Genomic DNA, 20073 nt, shown 5'->3' on the forward strand with positions numbered 1-20073 from the left:
CCACAGTCCCCAGGGGGACCCCATTACAGCACAGTCCTTCTCATTGGTCACACACTCCCAGGGGTTAACCGCCCCCCGAAACAGCTCCTCTCTGAGCTTTCAGCACGCCTGGTCCTCATCAATCCCCCTTCGTTTTACTGCTCCCCAGTCACTTACTGCAGGAAGTGCCATCCATTGGGGACAGTACATCCCACCGCTACCACCGGTTGTCACGGAGTCCCTGGGCGATGCTCTGGAACTGCTCCCCATGAAGCCAGTCAGGACTCTGGGGAAGTCTCTTTTCTGTGAGCAGCCTGCCTTCAGGACACACAGCTCACACAGCTTCCACCTTCCTGGGTCTGACCTCGGAGCATTAAGCATCCTCTGCCCCTCTGTGCACTTCCCACAGCGAGTCCCCTCAGGTGGGGTTCCTTTGGAAGCCAGAGGGTCCTGCACCCCAACTTCGCTGTCAGACGTGACTCTCAGACAGCCAGCAAAACAGAGGTCCATTAAACGACAGGAACATGGTCTAAAACAGAGCTCGTAGGTGCAGAGAACGGGACCCCTCAGCTGGATCCATTTTGGGGGGCAGTGAGCCAGACAACCCTATCTGCCCTTCACTCCATGTCCCAGCCAGCCCCAAACTGAAACTCCCTCCAGCCCCTCCTCCCCTCAGCTTTGTTACTTTCCCGGGCCAGGAGGTCACCAGATTCCTTTGTTCTCCAACCCTTTAGTTCTCACCTTGAAGGGGGGAAGGTCCCAGGCCATCAGTTGCCAGGAAACAGGGTGTCGGCCATTCTCTGTGTCCAGACCCCTGCACACACCTGCCCTCTAGGGCTCTGCAATGATCATACACCCTTACCCCCCACCTAGAGACTTAAGAATTGCCTAGGGGAAACTGAGACACCCCCACATTATTCAGAGGAAACATTAAGAACAGTCCCACTTCATCACACCTGTTACTGCAAAAGTCCTTCTCTCTCCCAGGGCCAAGCCGCAGGCTTCTCCGCCCCTGACAGTGCTCACCGCAGTCCTCAGGGGGACCCAATTACTGCACAGTCCTTCTCACTGGTCACACCCTCCCAGGGGTTAACTACCCCCCGAAACCGCTCCTCTCTGAGCCTTCAGCACGCCTGGTCCTCGTCAATCCCCCTTCATTTTACTGCTCCCCAGTCACTTACTGCAGGAAGTGCCATCCATGGGGTGCAGTACATCCCACAGCTGCCACCAGTTGTCACAGAGTCCCTGGGCGATGCTCTGGAACTGCTCCTCATGAAGGCAGTCAGGACTCTGGGGCAGTCGCCTTCCTGTGAGCAGCCTGTCTTCAGGACACAAAGCTCACACAGCTTCTGCCTTGCAGGGGGGAAGGGCCAGGCCATCAGTTGCTAGGAAACAGGGCGTCGGCCATTCTCTGTGTCCAGATCCCTGCACACACCTACTCTCTAGGGCTCTGCAATGATCATACACCCTTACCCCCCACCTAGAGACTTAAGAATTGCATAGGGGAAACTGAGGACCCCCCACAATATTCAGAGGAAACATTAAAAATGGTCCCACTTCATCACAACAGGGTCTCCTCTCTCTGGGCTGTGCCTCTGGCTTTGGGGCTGCAGCTCTGCTCTGAGGACAGAGGCTGCTCTCTCTGGGCTGCTTTTCTGGTCCCTATGGATCTGGCCCAGGTCTGCTCCCCAGCTAAGCTCGGGCCCCTGCTTCCTCCTTAGCTCAGCCCCACTCTGTCTGACCCAGGCAATCCCAGTTCACATGGAGGATGGGACCTCCCTGGCCTCCTGACTCCCTGATTAGCCTGCCCGCCCTGTCACTCACGCTAACCTGGAGCATTGGCCTCTCTCCATTGTTCCTGGGGACTGTTAGTCTCAGGGTCCTGATTCCCCATTGACCCTTCCCTTTTGAGTACTGGGAGCTAGCAACTAAAACAAGCCCACTGAATGTTAGTAAGGGGGCAACAGTCCCCTTACAGTAGGGTTGAATCATAGAATCATAGAATATCAGGGTTGGAAGGGACCTCAGGAGGTCATCTACTCCAACCCCCTGCTCAAAGCAGGACCAATCCCCAACTAAATCATCCCAACCAGGGCTTTGTCAAGCCTGACCTTAAAAACTTCTAAGGAAGGAGATTCCACCACCTCCCTAGGTAACGCATTCCAGTGTTTCACCACCCTCCTAGTGAAAAAGATTTTCCTAGTATCCAACCTAAACCTCCCCCACGGAACTTGAGACCATTACTCCTTGTTCTGTCATCTGCTACCACTGAGAACAATCTAGAGCCATCCTCTTTGGAACCCCCTTGCAGGTAGTTGAAAGCAGCTATCATATCCCCCCCCCCCCAATTCTTCTCTTCCGCAGACTAAACATCCCCAGTTCCCTCAGCCTCTCCTCATAACTCATGTGTTCCACTCCCCTAATCATTGGGGTCGGATTGGGCTCAAGGAGAAAAGATTTTTTGTGACAGTGTGTGGGGATGGGGAGGGTGTGTTCTCTAGGATATAAATGATGGAACACACAGGGGTGGTGACAGTGAAGCCCCATGTCTGAGTGTTACGACCCTGTGTGGTGCTGCCATTCACCTTCCCCTTCTATGGTCTCATCTTTCATTGAATCCAGCATTTTTCAACCGATCATCATCACAGAGGTGTCCCATATGCCTCAAATACAGTGTTCCTCTCAGAGATGCCGAGGACTGGAACAGATTTCAGCTGATGGACAGGTTTGCTAGGTTTTTATACATTTGCCTAGTAAAATGCTGAGTTTTTACATTTATTACAAGCATCATTCCTGATCATACTGCAGAGGGGTAAGGAAATCCATTTTCATTCAAAAAAGTTTATAAACAGAAGCACTGAGATTTGAAGGAGGAACCCATTGCCAGGAAGGCAAATGTTCAATCACTGAGCTACACGCTCAACAAAGAGCACCTTGGATTGCCCAGACAAGGGATGGGTTGGAACCTGGAGATTTAGTTCACTTTATATATATACAAACACCACGGCTTACAAAATCACCACACCTGCCCTCTGTTACCAGAGGACAGGAACAACTTTCCTTGTAGCAAACACTGCTCCCCAGCTCCACACCCTTCAATCTCTCCAGCGTTGCCCCAATCCCTTAGCAGTGCAGGGCACAGGTAACTAGAACCCCTTCATCCCGATAGAATTAATGGCCAAATAATTCCATTTAGACCAGAAACGCAGAGCTCCTTTGTCAGAGCAGATGTACATAGTGATCTAGTCTGGCTGTAAAATCTATATATCAACACCAAATATGGTGTTAGATGAATCCTCAGAAACGGCTGTTCCCCATCCAGATCCCAGCAAAGGGTAATCCAAGGAAAGAGGCTCTTTAGGAAGGAAAGAAGAAAGATGTCCCTCTCTCCCTGGAGGAACTGAGCTCTGTGCTTTGGACAGAGAGGAGGGGAAGGAAATGGCCACACGATGGCAGCAGAAATGAAATGAAACACAAGAAATGAAACACAAAAGGCTTCTTCTGTGCACATTGATTCTGAACAGTGAGGGAACCTGACTCCCACATGATAAAAAGTCACAAAGCTGTTTCATTCTATGGCAGGGAACACTAGCAGAGAAGAGTTCCAAAAATTGTTGCCCCTTTACTTTCGATTTTTTTTACGTTATAAAGAAAATTGTAACAAAATTAGTCGGAACCTGAGCTGCCCGTTATTAAAAGCTGGTTCCCCAATTCAGTTCCAACTGCTCTGCTAGAAACCTCCCCAGGTGCCTGCTCACTCCAGGAAGAGAAAAAAGAGAAACCCCCACTCGGCACTGCCCTTAGCTCCAGGCTGCTGTCCTGGGGTGGGGACGGGGACTGATTGTTTTCTCCTGAGCAGGGAGCCTCTGGTGCTGAGCTCCTAGCACTTGCCCAGCCCAGACTGTCCTCTGTGTCAGCTGCTGCTCCCCGCATGCTCTCGAGTCAGACATGCAGGGCCCCCAGGGGAACAGAGGCTGGGACAGGGCAGCAGCCTGGGTTGGGCTGGGAATCATAGAACCATAGAATATCAGGGTTGGAAGGGACTTCAGGAGGTCATCTAGTCCAACCCCCTGCTCAAAGCAGGACCAATCCCCAATTAAATCATCCCAGCCAGAGCTTTGTCAAGCCTGACCTTAAAAACTTCTAAGGAAGGAGATTCTACCACCTCCCTAGGTAACGCATTCCAGTGTTTCACCACCCTCCTAGTGAAAAAGTTTTTCCTAATATCCAACCTAAACCTCCCCCACTGCAACTTGAGACCATTACTCCTTGTCCTGCCATCTTCTGCCACTCAGAATAGACTAGAACCATCCTCTTTGGAACCCCCTTTCAGGTAGTTGAAAGCATCTATCAAATCCCCCCTCATTCTTCCATTCTGCAGACTAAACAATCCCAGTTCCCTCAGCCTCTCCTCATAACTTATGTGTTCCAGACCCCTAATCATTTTTGCTGCCCTTCGTGGACTCTCTCCAATTTATCCACATCCTTCTTGTAGTGTGGGGCCCAAAACTGGACACAGTACTCCAGATGAGGCCTCACCAATGTCCAATAGAGGGGAACGATAACGTCCCTCGATCTGCTGGGTATGCCCCTACTTATACATCCCAAAATGCCATTGGCCGTCTTGGCAACAAGGGCACACTGTTGACTCATATCCAGCTTCTCGTCCACTGTCACCCCAGCTCCTTTTCCACAGAACTGCTGCCTAGCCATTCAGTCCCTAGTCTGTAGCGGTGCATTGGATTCTTCCGTCCTAAGTGCAGGACCCTGCACTTATCCTTGTTGAACCTCATCAGATTTCTTTTGGCCCAATCCTCCAATTTGTCTAGGTCCCTCTGTATCCTATCCCTACCTGCCACCATATCTACCACTCCTCCTAGTTTAGTATCATCCACAAATTTGCTGAGAGTGCAATCCACACCATCCTCCAGATCATTTATGAAGATATTGAACAAAACCGGCCCCAGGACTGACCCTTGGGGTACTCCACTTGATACCAGCTGCCAATTAGACATGGAGCCATTGATCACTACCCGTTGAGCCCGACAATCTAGCCAACTTTCTACCCACCTTATAGTGCATTCATCTAGCCCATACTTCTTTAACTTGCTGACAAGAATACTGTGGGAGACCATGTTGAAAGCTTTGCTAAAGATGCTGGGAGATCTCGTTCCCTGAGAACTGGCCTGGCTCACTTCTCAACAGCAAACAAATCAATTCCAAGTCACCTTCCCGGATAAATCAGCCTGGAGCCAAGGGCAGCATGGGACGATTCCCTTTACTTCCCACAGAGGCATGAGACAACCCAGGGCAATACTAGAAGAGCTGATGGAACTGACGTGGGGAAATCAGCCTTTAATAACAGGCAGCTCAAGTTTAAGCTAAGTGTTTTTACCAATTTTTACAACATTAAATAAACCTTCAATCGTAGTGTCACCATCCATAAAATTGCTTCAGCAGTCTACCAAGTACAAAACTAAACATCTCTTCAAATCCAAGGGCGTGGAGATCTGTCAGTGTTCAGAGTCATCCCACCTGAAAGAACCATGTTGTGGTTCAGACCGGCCCCATCATGTGGCCATCACCGTTCCCTTCTCTACCTTAAAAGTTTTAGTATTTTACATCAAAACTTTCTTCCCTCAGGAGAGACCTGGGAACCAGGGCTGCCAGCCAGACAAACAGCTTTAAGAGGAGGCATCCCTCTCCCTTTCAAAAAATGATCACCCTGCTTCAGTTCAGTGACAGCCTGAATTGTTCCTTGTCCCGGAAGAGCTGGAGGATTGAAAGCAGCAACATCAAACCCTTGTGTAGCTCGCAGGAATGAACACAAACACTCCCTTGTGTCTGAAGAGATGTTTAGTTTTTACCCTTGGTAAACGACAAGGCTAAAGGGAAAGGCGGTGGCACAAGATATAGAGTGAAACACGACACAATCATCACAGGTTTCAGAGTAACAGCTGAACTTTGTGACTTTGTCCTTACCCATAACTATTTTACATTTGGGGACAATGTATACCTTCAGATCAGCGGCACTGCTATGGGTACCCGCATGGTCCCACAGTATGCCAACATTTTTATGGCTGATTTAGAACAACGCTTCCTCAGCTCTCGTCCCCTAATGCCCCTACTCTACTTGCGCTATATTGATGACATCTTCATCATCTGGACCCATGGAAAAGAAGCTCTTGAGGAATTCCACTATGATTTCAACAATTTCCATCCCACCATCAACCTCAGCCTGGTCCAGTCCACAAAAGAGATCCACTTCCTGGACACTACAGTGCTAATAAACAACGGTCATATAAACACCACCCTATACCGGAAACCTACTCACTGCTATTCCTACCTACATGCCTCCAGCTTTCACCCTGACCACACCACACGATCCATCGTCTACAGCCAAACTCTGCGATACAACCGCATTTGCTCCAACCCCTCAGACAGAGACAGACACCTACAAGATCTCTATCAAGCATTCTTACAAGTACAATACCCACCTGCGGAAGTGAAGAAACAGATTGACAGAGCCAGAAGAGTTCCCAGAAGTCACCTACTACAGGACAGGCCTAACAAAGAAAATAACAGAACGCCACTAGCCGTCACCTTCAGCCCCCAACTAAAACCCCTCCAACGCATTATTAAGGATCTACAACCTATCCTGAAGGATGACCCAACACTCCCACAAATCTTGGGAGACAGGCCAGTCCTTGCCTACAGACAGCCCCCCAACCTGAAGCAAATACTCACCAGCAACCACATACCACACAACAGAACCACTAACCCAGGAACTTATCCTTGCAACAAAGCCAGTTGCCAACTGTGCCCACATATCTATTCAGGGGACACCATCAAAGGGCCTGAGAACATCAGCCACACTATCAGAGGCTCCTTCACCTGCACATCCACCAATGTGATATATGTCATCATGTGCCAGCAATGCCCCTCTGCCATTTACATTGGTCAAACTGGACAGTCTCTACGTAAAAGAATAAATGGACACAAATCAGATGTCAAGAATTATAACATTCATAAACCAGTCGGAGAACACTTCAATCTCTCTGGTCACACGATTACAGACATGAAAGTCGCTATTTTACAACAAAAAAACTTTAAATCCAGACTCGAGCGAGAAACTGCTGAATTGGAATTCATTTGCAAATTGGATACAATTAACTTAGGCTTGACTAGAGATTGGGAGTGGCTTAGTCATTATGCAAGGTAGCCTATTTCCCCTTGTTTTTTCCTACCCCCCCCCAGACATCCTTGTTAAACCCTGGATTTGCGCTGGAAATGGCCCACCTTGATTATCATACACAGTGTAAGGAGAGTGGTCACTTTGGATAAGCTGTTACCATCAGGAGAGTGAGTTTGTCTGTGTTTGGGGGCGGGGGGTGAGAAAACCTGGATTTGTATTGGAAATGGCCCACCTTGATTATCATACACATTGTAAGGAGAGTGGTCACTTTAGATAAGATATTACCAGCAGGAGAGTGAGTTTTTGTGTGTGTGTGGGTTGGGGGGTGGTGAGAAAACCTGGATTTGTGTTGGAAATGGCCCAACTTGATTATCATACACATTGTAAGGAGAGTGATCACTTTAGATAAGCTATTACGAGCAGGAGAGTGATGTGGGAGGAGGTATTTTTTTATGTTTTGTGTGTATATAAGATCTTCTCAACTTTCCACAGTATGCATCCGATGAAGTGAGCTGTAGATCACGAAAGCTTATGTTCAAATAAATTGGTTAGTCTCTAAGGTGCCACAAGTACTCCTTTTCTTTTTACAATCATCACAGTTATGCCCATAGTGACTGCCAAATTTTTTCTATACTTATTATCATCAGTGTATTATTTTCTCTGGAATCTAGACCATGACTATACCTTGACCAAGAAATTTGGACCTTGATAAAATAATCGACTCCTGCTGGTTAAGGCCATGGACTTGATATCCACCCGGGTGTCCCTGCACAGGTACAAGTACTAACAACAAAGGCTGCCTTTTAGCCATAGTTTTTAATCAGGGCAAGAAATTGATACAAACCCGTTAAATCATTTCTCAGCCTGAGTCCTTCACCCACATTCCTTAGGGCATTGGGCCGCCACGTGAATGTTTCATTTCCCTCCTCAATTTCACACAGAGACACAATTTCCTTTGCACAGATCCATGAACAGTAAAACCTCCCTGTGTCTCTTGTCTGAGCCAGGGCATTCAATTCCATTGAAACCTTCTCTCCTGCAATGGCAGTGGTCAGACAGAGGGTATGTAGCTACCTCTATCCCTGACAGTGCCCCAGAGAAATCCTGACCCCTGCTCTTGAAGCGATGTGCTGGAGATTTGAATAGGAAAGGGACTGTCTGACTTGTCGAAGTGGGGAATGAACAACAATCTATTGCAAAGTCATTAACCACAAACATACTCCGATCATGCTCCAGCCGGAAGAGAAATGGGCAGAAATTCTCGCTTTCCGCCATAGACACACTTGTGCTGGGGAAGCTGGTCTGAGCAAGCAATTTGAAGGGACAATTCTGTGAGAACAGAATAATAGTGTTGCTAAGCAGCTGTCCATCAAGTAGTTGTGGCCGAGTGGTTAAGGTGATGGATTTGAAATCCCTTGTGGGGGTCCCCCCCACGCAGGTTCAAATCCTGTCAACTACAGAAACGTTAACGTGTTGTCTTGCTGTTGTTTTTGTGTGTGAGCATCCACAGTGCGAACCGGAGCCAGCTCTGGCCTCGCTCTATCTACATGTGAGACTGCTATAGCACTTAGGTGTATTTTTATCACTTAGCTAGTTACAGGGGTATAAAAATGAAGAATCAAAACCACAGTCCACCTGTGTATGGGCCTGCTCTCACTAGGATAGTCGGAGGCCTTGTTCTTAGGCTAAGGCCTTTGGCAAAGCAGCAGGGGCAGCCATAAGCTGGGAAGCGTACGGTCACATTGTCACATCCCAAACCAGACACACTGAAATAAGGTGGTATTGAGCGGTTAGGAAGAAGATCCTGTCCAGAGAGTGCCCATCACCACTAGATAAAGAAACGGATCTTAAGATGGTTAAAGAAAACTTCGTTTGCCAGCATCCTGTCTGGCAAGAAATCACTTATCAATGGCCGTGGTTGTGAAACCCTCATTTCTGTATGTTTTATCTTTATGCCCCCCAGTTTTCTATTGTTAATCTGTCTGGTTTGCTAATTGTTTCTGTCTGCTGTATAATTAATTTGGTAGACGTAAGTTAATTAAGGTAGTGGGATATAGTTGTTCAGAGAATTATGTTACAATATGTTAGGATTGGTTAGTTAAATTTCAGTAAAACGATTGGATAAGGTATAGCTGAGAATATTATTATATAAACTGGGGTCAAACAGGAAGTGGAGGGGAAATTGGAATCATGCTTGCTAAGGGCGGGGGAGAGGAAACAGGGACACAGGCAAGGCTCTGCGGCGTCAGAGCTGGGAAGGGGAATACAGGGTAAATGCTCTGTGGCATGAGAGCTTGGAAGGGAACACTAGGGAACAGACTCTATTGTCTTATAGAGATAAGCCCAACTGGTGTGAAGGGCTCCGAAATATGATTGCTTGGAAACTAACCCCAATAAACATTGCATTGTCTGTGCTTTGGAATTCTGGCCTTTTGCTGCTTGCCTGACAAGAACCAGGGAAGTGGCAGGGTTGAGGGAAAGCTCTTTAACATGGACCATAGTGTGTCCATAGTGTGTCATGGCATGTTGTTGGACAAGTGATCACAGCACCTGGAGGGGTTTTGCTACTTGTCACGAGCACAGTATTGTAAGAGGCAGCCCAGATTCAACAGCCATGCCTGCAAGATGAGTTACAGCAACCTTTACCTTGTTTCCATGTTCATCCGATGCCTCCTTTCAACACTTGTCAGCAAAAAGACTTTTTGTTCTTTTTGCAAGCATGGGTATGGCTAGTCAAAGGCGGGTTTCTCCGTTAACAAAAAAGATTGACCAAAAGGTGACAAGAGGAGGCACGTTCAGCAAGGCAGCACTGGATGCTGGATCCTGAATTTGCTCTTTATCCAGCAGGTTTATTGGCAAGCTCTGCCACAGTGCCACTCTCTGGGACTTCTTGCGTATCTGCTCCATCTTTCATCAACAATAAAATGAAAGGTGAAAGGACAGTCACTCTCCATTTCCTGCAAGCCATACAGAGAACCCTCTAGAAGGGTCTCTGTGCATAGACATTTCTAGTGAATTGCATGGGCATGGGACACAAGCTCTGGTGTCATAGCAATTGCAGTCAAAGCAATCTCCTTCCCAACACCAATAGCCTTTTCATCAACTCCAGGCTGGTGATTTGATTCTTTCCAATGCTCCTCTGCAAAGAAGCCTTTTCCTTAGGAAGCAATTACTTACATTGCCAAGGGAGGTCTCTTCTGTTTCCTAGGAAAACATGAGCAGAGGAGACAAAAGCTATACAACAAGACACCACTGGGAGTTGAACCCAGGATCTCCTGTTTACAAGACAGGTGCTTTAACCTACTAAGCCATGGTGCCTTCCTCAACTATCTATTTGCAACTGTTCCCCTTGATGGTCCAAGACAACATCTTCAAATGCCAAAGTACAGACGTTCCCCATTTCCCACAAAACTTGCAGACCTTGAGCGGGCTGGCTCTCTGTGCACGGAAAGCCACAGCTGAGTTGACAGAGGGCTTCTAATATGCGCTTCTCCCACAAGCTGCTGTGATCCTAGAGTGGTTAGTGCTCTGGGTTTCAGTCACAGCAACTTCAACTCAACTCTGAGTCATGGTACCTTTTCATCAGCTTCAGGTTTAGCATTTGCCACTTTCCAAGGCTTCGCCACAAGGGAGCTCTCTCCACCCTGAACGAGCACTTACAAGGATTATGCTGTGAGGTCTTTTCTTTTTATGAGAAGAGATACAAAAAGTGGAGCCTAGCAGACAAGCCAGGTTCAGCAAGGAAGAACTGGCAGGCCAAGCCATGATCTCCTGGTTAGTTGGAAGGCTCTTCAGCCAGCTCTTCCCAAAGATCATTATCTAGAGACCACTTCCCACAGAGAACGATTATGGTTACAGACCCATCCTGAAATTAGAGCAGGATATTTTCAAGCTTTATCTCATCGTAAAGTAACATAATTCGAACATGGCATCACAGAGGGGAAAGCAGTCCTTCATTTCATATTTATTGCTACTGATCTCACTGACAAACTGCCATATGAGGAGAGATTAATAAGACTGAGACTTTTTAGCTTTGAAAATAGACGACTAAGAGGGGATATTCTAGAGGTCTATAACATCATGACTGGTGTGAGTTAGTAAATAAGGCAGTGTTATTGACTCCCTCTCCTAAGACAAGAACTAGGGGCCACCAAATGAAATTAATAGGCAGCACATTTAAAACAAACATAAAGAAGTATTTTTCACACAACCCACAGTCTACATGTGGAACTCCTTGCCAAAGGATATTGTGAAGGCCAAGACTATAACAGGGTTCAAAAAATGAACCAGATATATTCATGGAGCATAGGCCTATCAATGGGTATTAGCCAAGATGGATAGGGATGGTGTTCCTACTCTCTGTTTGCCAGGAGCTGTGAATGGGTGACAAGGGATAGATCACTTGATGATTACGTATTCTGTTCATTCTTTCTGAAGCACTTGACACTGGCCACTATGAGCTATAGGGACCTTTGGTCTCACCAAGTATGGCCGTTCTTACGTCCTTATGGCCCTATGCTCCTTTCATATATATTCCTGGGATTCTGCCTTACAATGTGTCCCTGAGATCTCACTCAAAATGCCCCAGACAGGCAAACACTCTGGGATCCTGTGGCCTCTGCCACCCATGTTGTATCTTGTCACTCATCACTAACCCTTGATGCTGCTCCTTTCTATAGACTGTGAAAAGGGGGGAGGCAGTGCAGGAGCCTTCTGGGGATGCAGATCCAACACTTTGGGAGAGAGAGATTCTTTGAGGCATCAGATTGCTGTAAGCCAGGGGAGGCCAACCTGTGGCTCCAGAGCCATGTGCGGCTCTTCAGAAGTTAATATGCGGCTCCTTCTATAGGTGCTGACTCTGGGGCTGGAGCTACAGATGCCAATTTTCCAATGTGCCAGGGGTGCTCACTGTTCAACCTCTGTCTCTTCCACAAGCCCTACCTCCACTCCAACCCTTCCAGCACACTCCCCTGAGCCTGCCATGCCCTCGCTCCTCTCCCCTCCGCCCAGAGCCTCCTGCATGCCACGAAACAGCTGATCGGGCGGTGCGGGGAGGGAGGAGGAGACACTGATCAGCGGGGCAGTCGGTGGGTGGGAGGCGGTGAGAGCTGGGGGGGTGGAGTTGATGCAGGGCTGCTGACATATTACTGTGGCTCTTTGGCAATGTACACTGCTAAATTCTGGCTCCTTCTCAGGCTCAGGTTGGCCACCCCTGCTCTAAACCATGCAGCCTCCCCCTAAAACAGGGACCTGTTCCAGCCCTGAGTCTGGGCTACTGGGATCCCTCCCACAGGGCAGGGTGCCCACAGATTACAGCCTGAAAATAGGTTTGTGAAACTAACTCCTGTTCTCCCTGACAGCCTTCCCCTAGATCAAAAGGCCCCCCAGAAAAGAAGCATCTGCGATGCCCCCCCTCATATGTTAAACTTCTGAATATTTTATTTTTATTGCATTTGCAACTCATTTCATGATTTTGATGCAGAATTTGTATGCATGATTTTCTCTGTCATATAAGGTGATACATTTGCAGGCTAGGATCTGTACATGTGTCTTTATTTATGCCAGAAATAATCAAATAGAAAAGTTTATTTCCTTTAAGCATATAGAATTTTTTTAATTTTAACAGTAACTGAAATGTACTAACATCTAGAAATTGAACGGCCACCAACACAGGGTGGACCAGTCTTAACTAGTGTTACACTGAGAAACAGCGTTAGACTGTTAACCCGAGTCCTTTAGTTCAAAGGTCACTTTCTCGACTTTGTCCTCATAAACTGAAGCGCAGCATTAGAGAGATGCAAAGACTGGCCAATGGCATTTTCAAGTGATAAAATAGCAAGTGATGTTGGTCTCCCATTGGCCATCTTAGACTGAACATATGTTTTAATGAGCCTGAGCTTCAAGGCGAGGGTAGCTCTGTCTACCTCCTTCCTCTGTGCTGCTGGGCACCAAGTCCCTGGCGCCCAGTAGGTAAAGCCGGGAATACAGGGTGGGGTGCCAAGTGGCAGCAGGACTCTTGCCACCAGGGTTCAGCTGCCCAACTTCCTCCCCGTGCCGCTAGGACCCAGTCACCTTCAGCCACCAGGTAACCCAGGAACTAAGGCAGGAATGGGGTGAGGAAGCAAGTCAAGCTGAGCAAGGGAGGCAAAAATTCATCTTGCCTTCGTGGGCCACTCACAATGAGGTCCTTTTTGTGTGCCATGGCTCACAAAAACATCCCAGACAGAGAAACAGCAGGCCAAAGAGAAACCTAGTAACTCTCAAAGTAGCTCAGCCAGGAGCGCATTAGACTGAAGATTTAAAGGTTCCTGCTTCAATCCCAGGCTTCGGCATGTTGTTTTGTCCCTTTTTGTGCAGGGGTGGGCTATTTTCTGGAATGAAGCAGTGCCTTTACCCGCCGTGAGTCCCTCACTTCGGGCTCTGCAGCAGGAAAAAGCAGCGTGGGCTTGTGCACCCAGGTGGCCCACCTGAGCTTTCTTTCTTCTCTTGCTCTTTCTCAGCAAGGGGAAGAAAAAGAAGCTCTCCTTCAAGCTGGAGTCACAAGGACGACATAAAGACGACTTCCTGAGCGCCGGCTCCAGTCCTTTGCTCTCCCAGCTGACCTACCGAAGGGCTGCCGCCACTTTCTCCAGGTCTGCCCATCAGTGTGTGCCAGGGTGAGAGCCAGCCAAGTGGATGGAATGTGAAGGGAGGGGCAGAGCTCTGTGACAGAGTTTCTGTAGTGTAGTGGTTATCACGTTTGCCTCACATGCAAAAGGTCCCTGGTTCGAAACCAGGCAGAAACATGATGGCTTACTTTTTCTAGCTCTCCAGCAAGGCGCTCCTACTTCTACCACTGGCCTGTCCCTGGGGTAACCCCGACCCCCGCAGGACAGAGGGTGGTGAAGTGAGCTGAGAAATCTAGAGGGTCTAGGCCAGTCACCTTTTGGAGCCTTGTGGCTTGGTCTCCTCTGCCCTTGGGCGTTGGCCTATGGAGGCCAGGTCTTCCAGGTGCCCTCCTTTGCGTGACTTGCCAAAGGAGGGAGTGAGGCAGGAATAGGGCAAAAGAGGAAAGTCATGCTGAGGAAGACAGGACAGAAGCTAAGTGCCTCAGTGGGGTTAGCAGAGCGTCACCGTTCGTTCTACCAAAGCCAGGGGCGGTGCGGTTGGCTGCTGGGAGGTAGAATCCTGTGCCTGCCTCCTGGTTTCCAAGGGATGGCTACTTGCAGTCCAGGAGAAGAAGGACGGTTCTGGGTGAAAGGAAGACAAGCAAAGCGGAGTCCGAGTTTGTGTGCACCCGTGCTCTTTTCTGGCCAAGATGGGGGTGCGGTGATGGGCTTGAGAGGCTCCCTGCCACACATGGAGCGGCGAGAACCACTCCTCCTTTGTGGCCGACCCGGGGGCGTGATTGACGCCTTTGCAGGCGGGGGTTGGGCTGGCTGTGAGCAACTGGGATCCCTTCTGAGGGCCGAACCCATGGTAGTGTGGTTGGCTGCTGGGAGGTAGAATCCTGTGCCTGTCTCTTGGCATCCCAGGGACAGCTACCTGTAGCCCAGAAAAAGAAGCGGGGTTCCAGGTGGAAGGAAAAGAAGCAATGGTTAGGCCGAGTGGGATCCTTTCTCATCAAGATAGTGTGCTATGGTGGGCCTGGGAATTGCCTGTGAGCAGGGGGTGGACATGTTCCAGTGAGAACCGCTGCTCCTTTCCGGCCTTCACTGCTGTGCCAGTATACAGTGTGAATAAGCCTGGAGTTTCTTGAGCAGATGGTGTCGTTTCTTCTGGCAATCCTCAGTGGGATCAGAGGATAATGGCTTGTAGAATGTGGAGTTAGAGAGCTGCCTAGCAGCCTCTTGTTCATAGTCCAACTTAGTCATGATGACGAGAGCACATCTTTTGTTAGCCTTTTTTATTACGATGTCAGAGTTGTTCCAGAAGCTGTTGATTTCTATTGTGTGTACACAGGAAGGTTTGAATATGTAACAGGTACGTTTGGTAAAGCTTAGCTATTTTATGTTTGTAACAGGCTCTTGCCCACCTCCAGCAGAGTTTTCAATCACATACCATTGCAACTTACAAAATGTCATGCAAACTAGTCCATTCCTCCCCATACTCAATCTCTGACCAGAATGTTAGAATGAGGCAGAGAACTGGGAAAGTATCACAGTAGGAATACATTAAAAAGTGGGATTAATCAAAGATGGGATGCAGACAGAGCCTGTTCTATAGCTGGTGAAGTGACAGGGACACACTCCCACTCGTGCTGGCTCTGAAATAAGAAGAGAAGCAGGTCAAAGAGAATGAACTCATGTGGGAGCTCTAGGGAGCTGCCCTGTCAGTGCATCACACACCTGGGAGGTGTTACACAAAACACAGCACTTCCCATCTGGAAGAGAAACCCTTCCCCCCACTGCCACCACTTCATGATACTATCCATGGGGCTGTTTGTTCTGCAGGACTTTGATCTCTCTGGGTGGTCCATGGTGATTCATAAAAGAGCCATTAGGGGAGCAGGAGTCATCCCAATAGAAATCTCTTCACTTCTTTCTCAGTGCACCTTCGTAGCCCTGGCTTTGGGTGCTTTGAAGTTGGCTCTCCAGTCTTGATGTTAGGTGGGCTCTTCACCACCTTCTGGGGCTTGGCAGATTACACCTTTTGAGGGCTTTTCTCTGCCTTTTTGGTCCCCCCTGCAGTCACCGCATTCTGATGATTATTCCTAGACATGGGTGTGGTGGTCTTCCTGGGGATCTTGGCAACTTTAGCCAGCTTCTTGGTGGCTATATACCTGCTCAGAGACACTGTCTTCTCTTCATGCCATGTCCTTGTCCTAGCTGCTGGTTGAATGTGAAGGAGGCAAGGTGCTGGTGACTTTAGCCTGCACCAAGTTGCCTTTGCTCATCAGACTCCTGAACCCCAACTGGATGTGGTTCTTCTTCTTCTGCACAGCATAGCTGTTAGGGGGCTTATTCCTTGCCCACTTCCTTCCCTGGTCCTTCTAACATGAACAGAGAGCAACAATACCCAAAGTCCAAAGGTGCAAACAATTCGATGTTTATTGGGGTAAACTTCCAGGAAGCATGATTCCAGTTTCCATCCTTAGTGTCCCTCTTCCCAGCTCTGACACCACCGAGCCTTACACCTGTGTCCCTGTTCTCATTTCCCCCTTTAGCTAAATATGATTCCAATTTCCCCACTCGGGAGTTCTGCTTAGCTATACCTTAACCAATCATTTTCCTGAAATTTAACTAACCAATCCTAACATATTGTAAAATGATTATGGAACCAATTATATCCCACCACCTTAATTAGTTTACACCCAGCAAAATTAATTATAGAATCATAGAATCATAGAATATCAGGGTTGGAAGGGACCCCTGAAGGTCATCTAGTCCAACCCCTGCTCGAAGCAGGACCAATTCCCAGTTAAATCATCCCAGCCAGGGCTTTGTCAAGCCTGACCTTAAAAACTTCCAAGGAAGGAGATTCCACCACCTCCCTAGGCAACGCATTCCAGTGTTTCACCACCCTCTTAGTGAAAAAGTTTTTCCTAATATCCAATCTAAACCTCCCCCACTGCAACTTGAGACCATTACCCCTCGTTCTCTCATCTGCTACCATTGAGAACAGTCTAGAGCCATCCTCTTTGGAACCCCCTTTCAAGTAGTTGAAAGCAGCTATCAAATCCCCCCTCATTCTTCTCTTCTGCAGGCTAAACAATCCCAGCTCCCTCAGCCTCTCCTCATAAGTCATGTGTTCTAGACCCCTAATCATTTTTGTTGCCCTTCGCTGGACTCTCTCCAATTTATCCACATCCTTCTTGTAGTGTGGGGCCCAAAACTGGACACAGTACTCCAGATGAGGCCTCACCAATGTCGAATAGAGGGGGACGATCACGTCCCTCGATCTGCTCGCTATGCTCCTACTTATACATCCTAAAATGCCATTGGCCTTCTTGGCAACAAGGGCACACTGCTGACTCATATCCAGCTTCTCGTCCACTGTCACCCCTAGGTCCTTTTCCGCAGAACTGCTGCCTAGCCATTCGGTCCCTAGTCTGTAGCGGTGCATTGGATTCTTCCATCCTAAGTTCAGGACCCTACACTTATCCTTATTGAACCTCATCAGATTTCTTTTGGCCCAATCCTCCAATTTGTCTAGGTCCTTCAGTATCCTATCCCTCCCCTCCAGCGTATCTACCACTCCTCCCAGTTTAGTATCCTCCGCGAATTTGCTGAGAGTGCAATCCACACCATCCTCCAGATCATTTATGAAGATATTGAACAAAACCGGCCCCAGGACCGACCCCTGGGGCACTCCACTTGACACCGGCTGCCAACTAGACATGGAGACATTGATCACTACCCATTGAGCCCGACAATCTAGCCAGCTTTCTACCCACCTTATAGTGCATTCATCCAGCCCATACTTCCTTAACTTGCTGATAAGAATACTGTGGGAGACCGTGTCAAAAGGTTTGCTAAAGTCAAGAAACAATACATCCACTGCTTTCCCTTCATCCACAGAACCAGTAATCTCATGATAAAAGGCAATTAGATTAGTCAGGCATGACCTTCCCTTGGTGAATCCATGCTTGCTGTTCCTGATCACTTTCCTCTCATGCAAGTACTTCAGGATTGATTCTTTGAGGACCTGCTCCATGATTTTTCCAGGGACTGAGGTGAGGCTGACTGGCCTGTAGTTCCCAGGATCCTCCTTCTTCCCTTTTTTAAAGATTGGCACTACATTAGCCTTTTTCCAGTCATCTGGGACTTCCCCGGTTCGCCACGAGATTTCAAAGATAATGGCCAATGGCTCTGCAATCACAGCCGCCAATTCCTTCAGCACTCTCGGATGCAACTCGTCCGGCCCCATGGACTTGTGCACGTCCAGCTTTTCTAAATAGTCCCTAACCACCTCTACCTCCACAGAGGGCTGGCCATCTCTTCCGCATTTTGTGATGCCCAGCGCAGCAGTCTGGGAGCTGACCTTGTTAGTGAAAACAGAGGCAAGAAAAGCATTGAGTACATTAGCTTTTTCCACATCCTCTGTCACTAGGTTGCCTCCCTCATTCAGCAAGGGCCCACACTTTCCTTGGCTTTCTTCTTGTTGCGAACATACCTGAAGAAACCCTTCTTGTTACTCTTGACATCTCTCGCTAGCTGCAGCTCCAGGTGCGATTTGGCCCTCCTGATTTCATTCCTACATGCCCGAGCTATATTTTTATACTCTTCCCTGGTCATATGTCCAACCTTCCACTTCTTGTAAGCTTCTTTTTATACAGCAGACAGAAACAATCACAGAACTAGACAGAGATGATACAGACAAACAATAGGGAAATGGGGACTACAGTGATAGAACAAAGACAGAAATCAGAGTAACAGCCGTGTTAGTCTGTATTCGCAAAAAGAAAAGGAGTACTTGTGGCACCTTAGAGACTAACCAATTTATTTGAGCATGAGCTTTCGTGAGCTACAGCTCACTTCATCGGATGCATGCCGTGGAAACTGCAGCAGACTTTATATATACACAGAGAATATGAAAAAATACCTCCTCCCACCCCATTGTCCAGCTGGGAGGAGGTATTTTTTCATATTCTCTGTGTATATATAAAGTCTGCTGCAGTTTCCACGGCATGCATACGATGAAGTGAGCTGTAGCTCACGAAAGCTCATGCTCAAATAAATTGGTTAGTCTCTAAGGTGCCACAAGTACTACTTTTCTTTTTGCGAAAGACAGAAATGAGGATTTCACATCCCAGCTATTGATAAGTCAGTTCTTCCCAGACAGGATGCTATCAAACTAAGTTTCCTTTTACATCTTCTCGGCACTTCCCTTTCTCTGGAGGCGATAGGCATTATCAGGACAGGATTGTATTCCTATCAGCCCAATAGCACCTGATTTCAATGTGACTAGGTTGGAATGTGAGGAGGTGACCTTTCACTTCCCAGCTTATGGCTGCCTCTGCTGCTTAGCCAAAGGCCTTACCCCTAAGCACAGGAGCCTCAGACTGTAACAGTAAAAGAAAGCCCTTACACCGGCAGACAGTGATTTTGATTCTTTCTTTTATACGTCTAGAACTAGCCAAGTGATAAGAATACACCTAAATTCTTAGAGTACAGGCCTTTACAGACAGGCCTGAATATCTATATCCTAACAATAGCGCCCGTAGAACACGGATCTGCAAATGTGTATTTATATCATACCTTTGTTTAATTTATGAAAACATAAACTAGACACAGAAGACTGGAATGATTTCAGTTGATAGCCAGGTTTGCTATGTTTTTATGCATTTGCACAGTGAAACATTGAGGGTTTACATTCATTTCAAGAATCCTCATACAGTGGAATTCATGAACATAATGGAGAATGGAAATGAAAATGTTTTCCTTTTTTTTAAAAAAAAAGCCCTTATAAGAGGGCACTTGAATTTGAACCACAGACCACTTGATTTGCAGTCAAACACTACCACTGAGCTATACCCCCATAACAACAGTGGACTGGAGTCATGATCTCCAGGACTTTCATAGAAGCATAGAATATCAGGGTTGGAAGGGACCTCAGGAGGTCATCTAGTCCAACCCCTGCTCAAAGCAGGACCAATCCCCACTTTGAAGGACAGACCCTGCTTCAGCGAGCTCCTTTTCTACTCCCAGACCACAGGTGCTTTTAATAATGGGGTTTGATTAAACTTCATAAATGTGGTAAACACCACAACTTGCACACCCAATGACCCAGCTTCTCCCACTGACATTGCTCCCACCTCCTGGGGAAGTGAATTAACTACACTGACAGGAAAACTCTCTCCCATGGTAACGAAAAGTTAGCACATGTGACTCCATTTTGGTTTGGGGCCCACCATTGTCTAAAAGCATGCACATCATGCACCACGAGGAGTGTTCCTTAGATACTGCATTCCTGTGAAC

At 47.8% G+C, this 20073-nt stretch overlaps 3 non-coding genes across 3 annotated transcripts; 2 read left to right on the forward strand and 1 right to left on the reverse strand.

Annotated features, from left to right (window-relative positions):
* Positions 1 to 8547: 8547 nt before the first annotated feature.
* On the forward strand, positions 8548 to 8633 carry TRNAS-UGA (transfer RNA serine (anticodon UGA)). The gene has a single exon. It is a non-coding gene; the product is annotated as a tRNA-Ser (tRNA).
* A 1785-nt stretch (positions 8634 to 10418) lies between these two features.
* TRNAT-UGU (transfer RNA threonine (anticodon UGU)) lies at positions 10419 to 10492 on the reverse strand. Its single transcript has one exon. It is a non-coding gene; the product is annotated as a tRNA-Thr (tRNA).
* A 3394-nt stretch (positions 10493 to 13886) lies between these two features.
* On the forward strand, positions 13887 to 13959 carry TRNAV-CAC (transfer RNA valine (anticodon CAC)). Its single transcript has one exon. It is a non-coding gene; the product is annotated as a tRNA-Val (tRNA).
* Positions 13960 to 20073: the final 6114 nt, after the last annotated feature.

This window comes from Eretmochelys imbricata, chromosome 28 (genome assembly GCF_965152235.1).
Source record: "Eretmochelys imbricata isolate rEreImb1 chromosome 28, rEreImb1.hap1, whole genome shotgun sequence".
In the NCBI taxonomy this organism is placed as follows: domain Eukaryota; kingdom Metazoa; phylum Chordata; order Testudines; family Cheloniidae; genus Eretmochelys; species Eretmochelys imbricata.